This window comes from Dermacentor albipictus, chromosome 1, assembly GCF_038994185.2.
Source record: "Dermacentor albipictus isolate Rhodes 1998 colony chromosome 1, USDA_Dalb.pri_finalv2, whole genome shotgun sequence".
NCBI lineage: Eukaryota > Metazoa > Arthropoda > Arachnida > Ixodida > Ixodidae > Dermacentor > Dermacentor albipictus.
In genome coordinates this window covers 294,807,049-294,824,593 of record NC_091821.1, presented here as the reverse complement: position 1 = coordinate 294,824,593, position 17,545 = coordinate 294,807,049, and the positions used below count along the sequence as shown (strand labels likewise).

Below are 17,545 nucleotides of genomic sequence, written 5' to 3'. Positions count from 1 at the left end.
CCTGGCGACATCGAGAAAGCAGGTGTACAGACCTCTAGCCTCTTTGCATGCTATTTCAATTGCCTGTGTCAGCACAAATATATTGCCCTCAAGGTGCCGTTTACTGCGGAAACCGTTCTGTAGTTCTGTCAGCTTGTCGCCGTGTCCAACCCAGGCACTCATTCATGCCTTCAATATTTGTGCGAAGATTCGATACAACACCCTTGTCACAGTAAGTGGTTTGTAGTCTCCCAGCAGTCCTGCGTCTCCTCCCCTCTTCGGTACCAGGATGACTCGTCCACATAGCCAATCCTCAGGAATTGGTTCAGCTGACATGATGTCCGAGAAGATATCCACCAGACGTTGCCTTGCCTTGTCTCCCAGGCCCCTGAGCTGACCTGCCGGTATGCCGTCCAGCCCCTTGGCCATATGTGTTCCAATATGTGTCATCGCGCTGTCAAGGGCTGGACGTGTCACTTGCCACTTGACGTCGTTGCCAAGTTGGTATCCATTTATGCGCTGCTGTTTGGTTGAGTCAATCTCTGGTTCAGCGTTGTCGACTTTGTACAGCTTGTGCATGTGGTCTGTAAGGTGCTCCCCTATGTCAGAGACCGGCTGTCTTGTGGGGTAGCAACCTTCCTGTCCAGCGATGCCACGTATGTCCAGAACTTCCTGGCCCCGTTGTGCGCTTCCGCCATGAACAACTGGAGCTGTCTGCTGTTGTGCCCGACAACCTTGCATTGAATGATTGCCTGCGCAGCCTGCTTGCAATTCAGGTATTCCTGCCAGGTTTGGAGAGAGGGTTTGGTTTCACTGCTTTTCGGTGCAGTCGGTTAGCTGTTTTGCACGCGTCCAATGCTTTCGTACCTCTTCATCACGCCATCCCTTTCGCCGCATCCCTCCACATGAGTTAATACAAACTTCGTATCCCCAATGTTGCAATGTGCCATCTGCCGAGCATCTGGGGAGACTCAAGAATGAACGATGCATCTTATTGCTCAGTGTGTTGGGGTGTTACCAACTCACCTTGAGGGCACCACTCGTTTCGAAGCCCACAACAGTGTCACGACGTCCACAGTAGTGGCAACAACCAAAGACGGACTACGCTGGCAGCGTGTTTCCATTTACCCCCAAGTCCCGTGCTCGACCGCTGCGCCACCATGTGCCACACACACATACATACCACGTTTCTAGGTACTGTTTCGCCGAAATGCCATGGCACCATGCCCTAGATCCTTCTAGGTACTGTATTTGGTTTTGTGTCTGTAGGGGCTAGGGAAATGTACTGTGCTTGGGCATGCAGTCTGCTCAGCCCAGCCCGCTGTTACCTGCATTCGCAGAATTTAGACGGTTTAGGTAAGTTTTAATTTTTGTGTTCCTGGACGTCACACGATAGTTTGTTTAATATGCGTTGTGTGTGGCACCTGTGCCTTGCTACTGTTTCAGCTGGAAGAGAGATAGTGATGTAAAGAAGGGAAGGAAGCTTGATTACAGTGGTGATATGGCTGGTGCGAAAAACCCTCCATGCACCAAGATTATCGCAGCTTTTGTAGATCGAAGCACCTGACACACCACGACCAACTTCTTAATCTCATCCCTTTATGAGCGAGTGTCAGCCAAAAACAGAGACACTCATGTGATCATGACGTGGGCCTTTGTCTTCTTCAATGTGCTATCATGAAACACAGGGGCACATCTGCTTCACTGAAATTGTTACAGACGTTTCATAGGTATTGTTCTGACGCACATCAGCAGCACACATTTCCGGCAGCTCGTTGCAATGCAAGTTCAAAGGTCATGCTATCTCCTCCGGCGAGCTGACTGGAGACTCAAAAGGAGATGGCACACCAACATAGCTGCACTTCCGGCTTCAAAAACGTGACGTGAGGGCATGGAGGAAGGAAAACTTCCTTCCTCCATGCGCGAGAGCCTTTCTCATTTTGTTTCTTTCTTCCATGGTTTTTGTCATGGAGGAAGGAAAAACATAGGGGGGGAGCATACCGCAACGCAATTGAAGCCAAACATGCCGGCCCAACACGTGATCACACATCAAAGTGTGCGGTTGGTTTCAGTGTTCCCGCTCTGCCGGCAAAGCCACGGCAGGGCAGCCGAACAAACATGCACCGAATAAAAACTACTGGCATAGCTACAGGGAACCAAACGTCTCAGCAAATCTCGATTCTTGCTCCATGATCTCCATGCAAGAGGTCACGTGTTGGGCCACCACTGTGGCTTCACGGAGCACTCGCTTGCGAAGGCTGGCTGCATGACATAATGCTCACTCCTATATTTTTTCCTTCCTCCAGGGGAGGGAGCATTGCGCAATGCGATTGAAGCCAAAGATGTCGTCCCAACATGTGATTAGAGATACAGGCAGAGCAGCCGAGCAGCTGCTGGCCAAGCGTGTATCGATTAAAAACTACCCATAGAGTATAGAACCAACTATCGGGCACCAAATGTCTCGGCAAACCTCGGTTCTTGCTCTGTGATCTCAACACAAGAGGTCACGTGTTGGGCAGACACTGAGCAATGCACTGAGCAAAGGGATTGGAGTCGCGGAGCGTTCACTTGCCAAGGCTGGCTGCGTGACGTGACGCTCTCTCCTATCTTTTTCCTTCCTCCGTGGTTTTTGTCCTTAGGCGACCAGCTAGAGTCACAAATAGCAATGCAATTCCCTTCATGTTATTGTACAGATTCTCCCTTCTAATTTCTTTTTTCATATTCCTGTAAATCTCCATGGTCCACCTACCAAGTATACCTAGGAACTCCATGGTCTTTTTTGTTTCCATTCTTTGCATCCAATTCACTGTCTCTGTTTCTCCAACTTTCTTTCTGATGACTCCTGGTTGTCTATGTACACTTTCAATTACCCTGTACTTGGTGGCCAACTTTCTTGACCTCTTTTCTGTGTGCATGCTTTTCAGGTACAGATAACTGTGCTCTTTAGCCGCCCATTTATATCGATCCGTGTTTCTGATTTTTTCTTAAAAACTAATATATTGCTCTGCGCTTCTCTGACTTCAGCGCATCCGTTTGCCTCCACAGATGCGTGGATCGAGGTGAGCGCCATTTGGTGGTGCTGCAAGGAACCCATTGGCGCACGCGGCGTGCACCTTCTGCTGTGATTGAGTTTTTGGCTACGGAGACGAAGAAATTCCAAGATTATGGTCATATATATCTTCACTGTAAAACAATGTTGTCCAAGTTTACAGCTGCTTGTGTGAATCGTCTAAATGTAAATAATCATTACTAGAAGTGTGTATGATGCACCAATGTAGGTAAGTGCATGCTATCTCCTTACCCCGACGCGAAATCTTCAGGGTATCGACGCATTACAATGTGGTCTCAGATATGCTGTGCAGTGGCGTAGCCAGAAATTTCGTTCGTGGGGCGGGGCTCACATTGCAGCTCGGTCTCCTCCTTAAGAGGAAGCTTTAGCTCGAGTGCTCGTATCTAAATACATGTAGAAGGAGAATACGTTTTTTTCGGCAACCAATGCACCAAATTTGACGAGGTTTATTGCATTTAAAAGAAAAACTTAAATTCTAGTGACTGCTGGTTTCGAATTTTTCATTTGGGTAACCAATTCTTTATTTAAAATTGACCAAAATCGTAAATTTTCAGAAAGCGAAACCATCAAGTTTATAACTCTGTAACTCAGCAATGAAAAATGATATCACAATTCTGTGAATTGCACCTAATAGTGCATCTACAGCAGACAAAATTGCTATGTTACACATGAATCTCAAGAAATTTCGCATTATGGAAATATGGCTTTCGCAGAATCCTTGTACACAACGTAACCAATTCACGTAACATACGAAATGACACACCAAGTTTGTCCAATTTCACTCTTATAATAGATGCCGTTTACTGAACAGCGATATATGTGCTTGCTGCAGAGCTATTAGTTTGTAAACGTAGTGCTTCTATTCTTTTTATTTTTTTAATTTTCCAGTTTTTCAAAATCGAAATTCTCTAAACTGAAATTCCGCTTCCAACAGACATGAGAATTTAACTTTCTCTCTCAAATGCAACAGATTTCATTAAAAGTAATCCTGGGGTTACCCTGGAAAAGCGTTATTTCGTTTTACATGTATTTTAGTAGGCCGCGTTGGAGTTAGGCGAGAGCTAAAGTTTCCTCTTAAAACAATTTGTCTGGGGATCAAATACATGAATAATAACTGCATTGCCATCGCTAAAGATGCTGCAAACGAATTCTTGAACGCTACGCACTGTCAAAACAAGTAAAATATGTATTTTTTTATAAAATAGTATGCTTGTATGTGCCATAAATTGTGCCCAAAATAACCGATGTCAATGCTTCCATGTTTTTTCTCTAATAAGTAAAGAAAATATCACACGAACTTTAGAACTATATCAGTTCGAAACCAGCAAAGCAATGCATGTCGCTGCTATGAAAAATGTAAAGGCCATGAAATTAACAAGCTGAGGACAAATATTGTAGTGAAACTTTGTCGTTCAAGAACCTTGTTTAGATTCTTGTACATAAGCAACGGCCAGTGAAAAATGTCAATGACGCTGTCATTTGTTCCAATGTATTACGCAGGAGCAACTGTCACCGGTCATGTATCGTGAGTAATTGCACTGAAATTATAGCCGCAACAGAAAGCACGTATAAAAAGGCGAAGTTCTGCAAAATATACGAGGGCGAGTCAAATGAAAGTCAGCCAATGCGAATATATAACAAACGGGGTACTTTATTTAAAAGCAGCCTCCATGATTATTTAGACATTTGTCCCGTTGTTTAACGAGGTCGCGTGATTCCAGTCTCATTCAACTCCTTGGGTTGCTGCTTCAAAAAGTCTGCAACTGACTCTTTCACATCATCATCCGACACGAATCTGGTTCCCTTGAGCTGGTTTTTTCGGTTGCCCAAAAATGTGGAAGTCTCAAGGCGACAGGTCTGAGCTGTATGGCGGATGTTGCAGCGTTTCCCACTTGAACATTGCCAGTTTTGTATTAACCACATCAGTTATGTGGGGAAGGCATCGTCGTGGAACAAGATGACCCCATTCGTCAATTTCCCACATAGTCTGTTCTTGATTGTGACACGCAGCCGATCTGGCGTTTCACAATAACGAAAAGAATTGATAACTTCTCAGGATTTAGCAAATTCTATCCAAATGACCCCTGACGATCGAGAAAGAAAAGTCAGCAGCACCTTTCCGGTGGAAATGACAGCCTTTCCTTTCTTAGGGGTGGTGAATTCGAATGTTTCAGCTGTAAGCTTTGCCGTCATATTTTAGGCGCGTAGAAGTGGCACCATGGCTCGTCCCCGATCACAGTTGGAGACAAGAAGTTGTCACCCTTACTGTGATACCAGATCAGATGAGTCAAGGCAGCGCTGAACTTCTCTGTCTTCTAGCAGTAGTTCAAAAATCTTGGGCAACCATTGCGCACACAAGAGCCGATAACCGAAATGTTCATGAATTATGGCGTGAACCGAACCGTGACTGATGTTTACACGCTCTCCCAGTTCATCTATACTTATCCTCCGTTCTTGCCTCATCAGCTCATCAAGCTTTGCAATTTTGTTAGGGGTGACTGCACGATGGCTTTGGCCCGACCTTGGATCGTCTTTGCAAGTTTCATGTCCTTCTTTGAACCGTTTGCTCGAACGCTTCACAGTGGCCAATGAAATGCAATGTTCAACGTACACGGCAGCCATACGGCGACTAATTTCTTTTGGGAAATACCTTCAGCTGTCAAAAACCTCAGGACACCACGCTGCTCAACTTCTGGAGCGTCCATTACGTCATGCAACCATGTTCAACCCAGTGTATGAGAGCATTAAAAAAATTTATCCTCAACCCTGCGTGTCACTTTTGTAAATGAGAGATGCCTGTGTGCTACACGCATGCCTCGCAATAATTAACTGAACCATTATTGCGCGGGGCTGGTTGGATCACTTTCATTTTCCTCGCCTTCGTACATCAGAAATGCGAAGATGCAATGGAATATACAAATGCAAAGATACAGCTTGATAAAAGGCAAAAAAGTGTCACTGGAAACAAAGTTCACTGCACGTATACACAAAACCTGGCAACAACATATTTAAATATACGTATAAGTGTCGAATATAAATCAACGTATCTAAAGTCACTGTATATAATGCGTCAAACTAGGCAAATAAACATGTTGCGCAATCAGAGATCCACAGAATCCTAGATCCCGCCCCCACTCCTCCCGACGTATCGCGCGCGATGGAAGGCGGCACGCTTCCTCCCCGCTTTTCTTCTTTGCGCACACAAGACTGAGCCACCATCGTCGTCTCACCCATTCCAGCCCCCCCCCCCCCCCCCCCTACGCTTTCACTCGCACATACAGCATGCGGCGCGCGGTCCCGATGTTATCGCCCTTGGACTACGGCGACGTCAGAAATGGGCCTATACTATATAATAAGAGTATCCGGTAACAAGCGTCCCGTGGCCCATTACTGTTCGCAAAAGAAGAAGTAACAAAATCAAACTTTCACCATGCGACAATTCGCTGCGCCACAACAATGTCCTTTTTTTTTTCTTTTGTGTGGCCGGGGGGGGGGGGTGCACCGAAATGAAAAAGCGCACGGAGGAAGGAAGGAGAGGCCCTGACGTCACTCTCTGTGAAGCCGGAAGTTGGCGTTGCTCATGGCGTTACTCCGCCTATCGGGCCAGCTCTCCTCTCTTGTTTACATTTCTCGCGAAACCACACCGTGCTGCTCGAACCCGCGCGCTCCGCAGCAATACTAAGCAATCGTTAGCCTGATTCCGCGAAAAGGGGCAAAATTACCCGCGGATATTCCTTCGTCCGTAGCCATTGCCGTGGCGCGGTACAGCGTTGCATGCGCGTTCATTTCACGAATGTTAGTTCCTCCTGCCCCACCTGGCCACAGCAACATCCGGGAGAGCACGGTCCTGATAACGCCGCGCAACAAAACACGGAGACCAACGCAAACCTGCCCGCACGGCGCCTTTGCCACGGTACGAAACCTACGGAGCACACGTGTGAGCGCACAGAACCAAAACAAAGCCGCCATTGTGGCCCGAAAGGCGTGGTCGCTACGACAAAGAAATAAACAATCTGCAAAAAAAGGAGAACGTGCTACGTCACTTCCTCCACACTTTTCTGCTAGCGCGCGGAGGGGGTAGGGCCTCTCCTATGGAAAAAGCGCAAAGTATATTGGCCACAATCGAATGCCTACTTTGGGCACCTAATGTGGCTACCGAAAGAATGTCGAAGAAAACGTGAGACGCTTGGTCCACCGAGAACGATACGCACAATGCTCGGTAGTCTACACTGGCGAGACAAGACTTTCCGGAGAGGTTGCGCTCAAGCGCACGCGGAGCAATTCGTCGAGTCTCCACAGTGATAGCGGCGAGCGACGATAGCTTCTTTTTCTCGTATGCTAGCCAGAAAGCGCCCAAAACTCTGCCAGGCGAAGATCCACTCGGCCAGGGTATGCGCACCGAAGTGCACCGCGCTGTGGTCAGAGCAACACGAGCAAAACGCATGCGCTCTGGCTGGCTCTGACAGCCCGGGAGTACGGGAGGGAGGACAAAAAAAAAAATTAAGAGGCTCAACGTATTCTCGCGAATAAAAGCCGAAGTAGAAAAATAAATAAGAACGTAGTTTAACCTTGGCTGCCTTTGGTTTCTTGATATGGATGCTTTGGCGTAGGTGAAAAAAAAATGGCTGTGGCTTAGCTAAGGTTAAGCCCAGGATGCGAAGCATATACTAGCCTTTATTTTAACGCGACAGCGTTAAGGAGCTCGTGTCGCAGAAAAGCCGGTGTCGTCGGCTCAGGCGTGCGGCGCTTGCTCATGGCGCCCATTTCGTTGTCGCGCCGAACGCTGCGTTGCTCGACGCTCACCGCGTCCGATGCGGGGCGCGTAGTCGCTGCGCCGTAGCAAAGCCACATAGAAACAGTGGGCGCGTTAAGTTAGCGCGCTCCGAACTCCAAAGGAGCACGCTCGAGTGCGCTCGAGTGCGACGCCTTCAGAGCTTAACTTAACGGCCATTTTCGCCGACTGTTTTCGGGTGCACGAACGTGCCGTCTGGCGAATGTTATGTTGCTTCCGCATCCGCTATTGCACTTCGCGCGCTTCTCGAAAATGGCCCCGCCGACCGTACTTCTGCAGCCCTTGTTTGGACGATGAAGAGGTAGAAGAACTTGACGCGCGGCGACGGAGGCAGCAGCAGCAGCTTACGATGCGATGCAAGCTCAAAGCGCGCCAACACGTTGCCGATCTCGCCTGACAGCAGTTTCAGACGCCCGGCAGCGCGGCGGCGAGAGGAACGAGTGGGCAAGGAGAACGGACTTGCATTGGTGGAAAGAGTAGGAAAGACGTCATTTTTCCGGAAGCCGTAGCGGGTGCGCGCTCTCGCGCACCGTTTCCAGGATGGTGCGCGTAGAGCGCGCTCCGCAATCACGCCCCGGAAGTCGCTTTTTAGCCGTTAAGCTTAAAAGAGCGCGCTCTGCTGGCTAGAGCGCGCTCGAGCGCCTTAACTTAACGCGCCCAGTCTCTGTAGCACGCCGCAACCTTCGCTTCTCATTCCAACGAGCAGCTCTGTCTCCAGCGCTTCGATGTCGTCATCCCTGGTGGGCGGGACGACAAATTTTGATGACGTCACACAGGTTGCCAATCTTCTGGAAAGGAACCGGTTCCCTGCTAGGAGCGGAACCGCGGAGAAGTGGTTCGTTTGAGAGTCGCGCGCGGAGGCGAGCATGATGTCGAGGGTTGCTAGGGCAACCGCGGCTGCCGGCTAATCTCGCGCCAGCTGACGAGCCGGCACCTAGACGAGACGAGACAGAGACGGCAATGGCGGCTCCCTTGGTTGTGCTGCTGGCGAGTGCCGAAAGACAACGACGCGACGAGAGGCAACGACGCGACGCGTTCGGCATGGCCGAAGAAGAGTTTCGAAGGCATTTTAGTCTCTCCAAAGACATAGTGCGACGTCTTTGCGATGAGCTGGAAGGACATCTCGGACCTCAAAGATTGCGTGGTGTCGACACTACGATGAAAGTGCTGTGCGCGCTGCGGTTTTTTGCCACCGGGAGCTTTCAACAGTGCGTCGGGAATGAAGAAGCGATTGCACTTCGGTCAGCCGGATCATTACAGCTGTCGCCAAGGCCATTACGGTTGCGGGCAAGGAAAAAGGATGGGTTAGATTCCCATCCACGGCGCAACAGAAAGCCGCCGTCAAGGAAGGCTTTCTTAGCCGTGGAAAAATTCCAGGAGTTCTAGGATGTGTGGACGGGAGTCTGATAGCCATCGTTCGCCCTAAGAAGCTCGGCCCCGGCGAAACGGAATCGTACTGGAGCCGTAAAGGGTATTACACCCTCAACTGCATGGTCGTGAGTATTGTTCATTGACAAATATTTTCGATATGTGTTTGCGCGAGTGCACGTTGTAAAAAACTTCGTTTCGTTATTTTTCATCAATTGCCGGCAATACTTGCGTTCCTATTAGAGAAAGTAGCGTTTGTGTTGTATGTGTAATGACGACTTTGATCTTTGCATAGAACACGGCCGCACTTTTTCAGTGCTCTCCAATCACAGTTGAATAGCCTTTTCGATGCTACAATGTAAACACATTACGCGCGACTTAAACCGGAATAGACGCCGTAGCAGTGAAGGGAGTCTTCGTCTGCGAGCGATCCTAACAGAAGACGAGCCCTTGTGATTCTTATTCGACGTAAAACTAAAGCATTGTGGCCAACAGACTGTAAACGCGAAAAGGAGCATCCCATCAATGAAAATGGTGTGAGGGAGAATGAGAATGTGTGGACACCCATTTGCTCTAGCTGTCAATACGGCACATGCTGTTTCCGCGTTCTTTCGCTTGTAATAGGCACTTTGTCTGAAAAAAAAAAAAAACATAGGTTCACTCTTCAGCAGAATCTTATACAATATGGACGGAAGAAACCAAAAGAATTATTTTGCGCATTGTGTTGTTACCGCACGCCATACATGAGCATGTGAACACATGCCAACATTGCATTTGTAGGTTAAGATGACACTGTTATCATGCTGATCATTAGTTCAACTGCCTAGTGCGTATATTGATATCTCCTTTTCTGTAATTGTGTTCACTGACTGAACAGTAACTGTTTGGCAAGTAGTGTTGTAAGCAAAAGGTTGTGCCACATATTTGTTGCAGTGTCACTGACACCTTCTCTTTGCTTTCCCTTATGAGGTGTGCGACGCGAAGCTGAATATCCTGGAAATTGACCCACGGTTTCCGGGATCGTGCCACGATTCATTCGTCTGGAGGCATTCTACATTTCGCCGCCGCCTCACTCGTGGCCTGTTACTTCATGGAGAAGTCTTGCTTGGCAAGTGCACCTGAAGTAGCAGTGCTTCTTCCACATGTAAAACATACACAGTCAAATAGTTTTGCATCCTAGCAAACTTTAAGAAAGCGTGATTTGCTAGAAATGTGTTGTGAATGCAGCGGTACCTAATGAACCTGCAGCGACTATCGAGAGAAACAAGTCTCTCTTAAAAGGCAGATATTTGTACCAGCATGTATACAACAGCTGACATGTTATGCTCTTTATTTATTAATTTCAATACTCTGAATGCCAAGTGGAGCGCTACAGGCAGGGGTGGAATTCTACAGAACACGTCGAAATGGCAGTTTACAAGTATGGTGGAAAAGGGTTGGTGACAATGGACTCGGGGACCTGGTCCCTGTCCTTGGAACAAAGGAATAAGCGTGTGCGTGAAACTTTCGGCATCGACGTTAGTGATCGGTGTAGTATATATTGTAGAATGGTGCTAGTTGCGCTATTTTGCTTTGTGTCGCAATGTGTGTGATTTTTTTAGTTGCAGCGACATGTCGTGCTGGAGTGATTAGAAAGGATCAAACCGGTAGCTCGATTTTGGGTACCTTCATGAGAAGAGGTACGAAAGGTAGAGCAAGGATCCCAGATACTGGCAGCATATTCGAGAGTAGACCTTAGAAGTGTCTCATAAAATAAGACTTCTGAAGAGAGAAGAGCTAATAAGTTTTAGTGGAAGATGTACATTTAGGGAGGGGCAAATGGGATGAACGGAGCAGAAAACCACGAGTATGAAATATTACATGTCCAACTTAACCTGAGATAGAGATTTGCAGCCAAGACAACAGGTGAAATAGGGCTTTTCTTTAAAATGAGTTGAACTTTCTTTACAACTTTCCGGGAAGGTCAATGTTTGATAGATATTGCAACAATAAATCCAAGACCCGCTCCTGTTGTAAAAGGGCCCTGGCGTAGACTGTGTTCTTGCATTGCGCCTTAATGTATCCATTTCGTTCACTAACATGCAACACTTTACAGGGGACTCTGGGTACCGGCTAGCGCCATGGATCATGACTCCTGTGCCTGGTCACCCAAATCGCCTCACGGCAGAGGGGCGCTATAATGAGGCACACGCATCAATGCGAAATGCCGTTGAGCGGTACATAGGAGTCGTCAAGAGCCGCTTCCGATGCCTGCAGATGTATCGGGTGCTCCACTACTCGCCTCAGAAAGCAGCCACTATTGTTGCAGCTTGTGCAGCGCTGCATAACCTCTGCCTTGCAGCAGGCGTGCCTCTGCCAGACGACCCAGATGATGACGGTGCACATGACGACAGCGCACAGCGGCCAGCCCAGGCACAAGTGCCGCTTCAAGTACAGGTGCCACCGCAGGCGCACCCTGTACAGCCTTTTCGAGCTTTGTTTCAATGAGGCCGTGCGGTGCGCGAATCCATAGTTGGTGTGTTTCGGCTGCCCAGAAATTTGCGCATTGCCTACCTGCAAAGTGTGCGCCGGCGCATTCGCTGGCAAATGAGGCGGAGACATGTGCTGGTGGAACATGTTTTATTTTTCTTTTCATGAAGTAAATAGGCCGTGCACTTCAACATAACACATTGCGTGTGCTCACATGTGGCTAATCGTAGTATGCTGCATACTGCGGTAGTGAAAAGCACATGATTTGTCTATGTTGAGCATGACAGATACACATGCAGTGACAAATAGCCATGTGCCATTATGTTACTCCTTTGCTTTGTTCACTGTGCTTTTGAATATTGTCTTGCCAGGGAATTTTCTTTAAATAAAGGTTATTTCCAAGGTGAATGGCAACCAATCTTGCATAGTTGAATATTGCTTTGCGATGCCTATTTTACTGTGCAGTATGCATTGTTCCAAAGCTGAAGGTGTCTGTTCATGTGTGACACACAAGCACAGCACAAGTTGCACAGCAACTGAAATGTCGTTCAAAGCAATCTGTATAGCACATATTGAAACGTATAGCAACAAACGAGACATGCCAAGCACTTTTTGGAGCAGGATTTCTTTACATAGCAGACACTCATGCTTACTACTGCTTTGTTTAAACTCAAGAGTTGCTTCAACATTGCATTTCTTGCACGCATGATTTCACATAATGCTCGTAATTGCTGCTTAACAAGGTGCAACTACGCTATAACACAATATAAACAAAATCATGACAATGAAGCATTTCTTTATTTTATTCACTGGGTACCTGCTTCGCCATTCAGGCATTACAGCAGGGAGGGTACAACTCATATAAATGAACACTCAAAATTACATTCATAAAGCATGGAAGAAATCATCATTTGAACAAATACAGACAGTGTCAGGTGGTAGAGTATTTCAATCTCTTATAGTACGAACATAGAAAGAGTAGCGGAAAGCGTCGCTTTTAACCTTCTATTGCATGGCGTCCCATATTTGGCACATACCAGTTACCATTCTTTTTCGCTTGTGTGAGATTCCCAGTTGAGAATGTGATACCATCAGAGTAAATCTCATAGTTATGCGCACTTATTATGAGCAAGTGCTGCCATCTCTTGAGCGATACGCAAAGCAGAGGTGAAGTAGATTTTGGGATGCAACGTGAAACTTGGAGGGGGCAAACACGAGCAATTGTTTTTTTTTTCTCTGAAAATTTCGACCGCAGAAGCATAGAAAAATTATTTTGGCATATTTTTTGGTCTCGTCAATTCAAGGCAGTTACTAGTTTTCTCAATTTTGCCTGCAACTACAGCAGAGAAACCGAAATCGGTGTGTGCCATATTGGCACAGTATGAACTTGAAATACAAAATATGGTAACGTGCTGCCATCTGTTCAATAGCCCGAAGTTGCAGGTCACTCTATCACAAGATGGAATTTTGACGATCGGTACGGTAAGGGCGAATTGTCTACCAAACAGCCGCCTGAAAAGCGAAAAGGAACTGAAATGTAAAGGACGTGGTGCTTCAGAGGCACTCACAAACGCGATACATGACGTGGAGTTATCGTGTGTGCGTTGATACGATAACCGCGCAGTGACATTTCTGCCGAGCTTTGTTGGGAGAGATCCAGTCCAAAAGACTAAGCGCTGGTTTACCTCCGCCAAGGTGTTTCGCGAAATTGATTGCCCCAGCGTAGTAAAGGTCCATAACAGGCACATGGGTGGTGTTGACCTGCTGCACTCACTGTTTGGACTTACTGCATACATATCAGAGGTCGAAGAAATGGCACTTTCGAATTTTTACGCCTATGCTAGACTTATCGGTAGTAACAGCATGGGTCTTGTACAGGAGGGTGCAGGAGCAGCTTAGGAGGAGACAAGTACTACCGCTGGCTCATTTAAAAGCAGAAATTGCAGAATGCCTTACCTCGCATAACAAGTGCCTACCCAACTAGCGACCAGGAAGGACTTCTAGTCAGGACATCGAATTCCAGGTTCAAGTCAAAAAAGCACAGGGACCAGCGGCCGCAATGCCACCCAAAGACGACCGATCTGACCAAGTCGGCCAATGGCCAGAATTTGACGAGAAGAAACAAAGATGTAAGCGGCCACCTTGCACAAACAAGTCGTTGGTAAGATAGAGGAAGTGCAACATTCATCTGTGCCTGAACGCAGCAAACAACTGTTTCATTTCATTCCCCACATCGCACTAAAAAGACCACCGTCCGTGAAGGTTTGTTTTCCGCCCATGGCTGCAAGAGCGCTCAGCCATCTTCATGGTGTGCCATATTTGGCACAAAGCTTTATCTTTATTATTACAGTCGTGTTTGCTCATTCAATCAATAATGAAAGCTGAAAAAATGACTTTTCATAATTCATGCAATAGAGCGTCAAAAGGAATCTCACATATTTTTAATTTGTGATCTCGCCTTTGAGAAACATGTGGGCGGCTGAAAATACAATTACCTGGCTATCCCCGCATTAGAGTGGTATATGTTATGAAGAAATTTTAATCTGAGGTTTCGGCGACGGTGTTCGAGAAGATGCCAATTTAATGTCTTTTTGCTTTCTGTCATGCTAAGCATCCTGTCATAATTGCCAAGGACAAACCGAACTGCCCTGTTCTGCACTTTTTCTCGTTTATCTACAAGTTCTGTAGTATATGGATCCCAGCAAACACACGCATACTCTAGTGTACTGCGCACATGTGTGAAATACAGTTGCTCCCTAAGTTTCTGTGGCAAGCTACTAAAGATACGTTTCAAGAAACCTAATGCTCCGACAGCCTTGTTCCTAACATGAGTAACGTGTCTGTTCCACCTTAGATCAGCAGAAAAAAATACACCTAAGTATTTATATTCTGACACCTGTTCAAGAGTAGCATTATTTATAGTGTTACGATTGCTGTCATATGAGCGCTTCCCGGTAAAGGTGACGTGGACACTCCTTTGCTCATTCAGTGACATTTTCCATTTTTCACACCATGTGGCAATCAAATCCAAATCATATTGTAGTGCTTGTTGGTCAGATTCGCTGTTGATGAACTTATATACAGTCATCTGCAAACATTCTAAATATTGATTTATTTATTTACGTGTACCTTACAGGCCTTCGAGAAGGCATAGTGTAAGGGGGAAATACGGTAACATATTAGTATTGAATCGGGAAAGAAATAAACATCAGCATAATGAAAGGAGTGCACACAGAACATGGAAAATTAATACATTAGCAAATACAATATGTAGAGCAATAACAATAAATGGTAAACAACAACATAATAGCATAATAACATTGTAAACGTTTTTACATGTTATACAGTAGTAAGTATTGTAAAAAAATTGGGAGCGCTGAAATTCTTTAACTTGTAGAAAAAAATGCAAGTAAATTACAAAAGACATGACGTGTTTAGACGATTGAAACGGCATATTGATTGCTTAGCAGATTGCGAAATGCAGTGTGTTTAGATTGGCATGCAATGGTATCTGGTAGTGCGTTCCATAAACGGACCGCACGGGGCAAAGTTGAAAAATTAAAAGTGTTGTGTGTTGCCATAAATTCGGGTGTAGCTGAACTGATTGTTCAGTCGTTGTGACGTCGAGGATGCTTCTTTCAGGTTTGATAAGGTTAGGCCAACTGTGTGAACAAATCTGTGAAATAATAATCGTACAGAAGATGATATATTGTTCGGCAAGTCGTTAATGTAAATTAAAAAGAGAAGAGGCCCAAGTAAACTGCCTTGAGGTACACCAGAGGTGACGTCAAAGAGGCCAGAGGAAAAGTTAGCAACAACAGTGAACTGTTCGCGATTAGTAAGAAAATTGCGAATCCATGATAGGGTTAGTGAGTTGAGTTTAATTGCTGAGAGCTTTGATATCGGGTGACTATGGGCTACACGATCGAATGCTTTCGAGAAATCCAAAAAGATGCAGTCAATTTGTTTATTACTGTTCATATGAAAGCGTAAGTCTGACGTGAATTCTAGTAGTTAGGTTTCGCAAGAAAATCCTTTTTGGAAACCATGCTGTAAATGATGATGTAATGCCTGAAGTGGTGCCATGAATGTGACTTCTGGGGAACCCCAGAAGTCACATGTACGTATTCAGAGGAACATCCGTTGAGAGCCACAGACATCTGTCTTGAGCGAAGATACTCGGCAATACATGCGATAACCTTCTCAACCAATTTGTAAAGTCAAAGTTTAGCGATCAGTAGACTATGCGTAACGACGTCAAAAGCTTTTTTGAAATACAGAAATATACAATCAACAATTTGTTTCTTGTCGACTGCTGAGACTAGCTCATGAGTGAATGCAACCAATTGTGTCGTACACGAAAAACCCTGCCGAAACCCATGCTGACTAGGATGAAGAAGGTTATTGTTATCAAGATGAGACATGATGCAGGTATACACATGTGCCATAACCTTACATACATAAAATGCTAGTTAAGGATACTGGTCCGCAATTCTCAACTCTGTTCCTCTGTCCACTCTTATGAATTGGCACCACTCGCGCTAGTTTCCAATCACCAGGAACAACGCTGTTATTTAAGAAATTTTGAAATAAGCGACAGAAGTACAAAGATGCCCGAGCAATTTATAAGGAATGATGTAGGGATATCATCCGGACCACACACTTTTGTTCGTTTCAAACTCTGTAATAATCACTCGATGCTCGTCACACTAAATACAACCTCAGACATTTCGCCGGCTCCGACCGGAAAATCAACTCTATTAACCCCCCTAATGTTTGAATGAGTAGACTGAAATACTGATGAAAGGTATTAAACAAAAATGTCGACCTTACTTGACGCAAGCGATAGTAAATAGCTTGACGATTTCCGCTCAAGCTCGGGCCATCTTCTGAGCGGCAACACTAGCGCGCGACCACACATCAGCCATAACGGCGGTGACTGAGCGAATCGCGACAGCACGTCGACTTGGCGTTGACCTATTGAAACCCATGCGCCTGATGTTCACCTCTTCGTCGGGCTCAAAGAACGGCGGGCAGACTCCGATGGCGCTCGCCCGCCCTCGCGGTCCGGGCAGGCTGCCTCCTCCGGTTCCTCTGTGATTAACACGTTTGTTAGAATATGGTGCGCAAAAGCTCCGTCAACGAGTGTGCTTACCTGGCTGCATCACGGCGGACCTTATACACGTCTTTCTTCCACACGCCGCGCCATTGGGCTGCAGTTTTCACTGCCGGGCAGCAAGGCAATCACTTGCTGCGAGAGCTCCTCCTTGCGCGCCGCCGTCAGCTGTTGACCCAGCACACACGACGCCTTCGCAAGGTAGGGGTGCTCTTCAACAAATGACACGAGTATATCGCGTTGCCTCGCTGAAACATGAGGACCCAGCAGCCTAACCTTCTGCGAGGACATCGTTTTGGATCCGCGGCGCGCAAACTGGCAAGTCCAAAACGTAAACAAAGCGAGGCAACTTGTTTGGATGGATGGATGGATGTTATGAGCGTCCCCTTTGGAACGGGGCGGTGGCTTGCGCCACCAAGCTCTTGCTACTATGCTGCCTAATATCCTACCTAGGTTAACCCATGAGAACAAAAAAACACACTATGAACTACCACGTCCAAATTTTCTGATACCCTATTGCGAACTGTGCTTTTGTACGTCTCCGTCCTTTGTCGTTTCCCTACTTTTGCATAGCGTATGGCACACCACCTAGCGACTAAATAAGAAAACAACAGAAATAAACTTACAACTCCCAGTAGCGGTCTGCGCCGCAAGCTCACATTTATTACTGAAAATATATTTGCAAGTGTTCTGTAGAAACCAATGTTTTTTTATCAAACCAGCAACATCCTTTAATTGCTATACAGTCCCC

At 46.4% G+C, this 17,545-nt stretch overlaps 2 long non-coding RNA genes across 2 annotated transcripts; one reads left to right on the top strand and one right to left on the bottom strand.

The window, feature by feature from the left end:
- Positions 1-8,577: 8,577 nt before the first annotated feature.
- Positions 8,578-12,086, top strand: LOC139054451 (uncharacterized). Its single transcript, XR_011511242.1, has 2 exons — positions 8,578-9,337; positions 10,179-12,086. It is a non-coding gene; the product is annotated as an uncharacterized lncRNA (long non-coding RNA).
- Positions 11,810-17,325, bottom strand: LOC139054452 (uncharacterized). The gene is made up of 2 exons (XR_011511243.1): positions 16,834-17,325; positions 11,810-16,772 (listed from the first exon to the last, which is right to left on the bottom strand). It is a non-coding gene; the product is annotated as an uncharacterized lncRNA (long non-coding RNA).
- Positions 17,326-17,545: the final 220 nt, after the last annotated feature.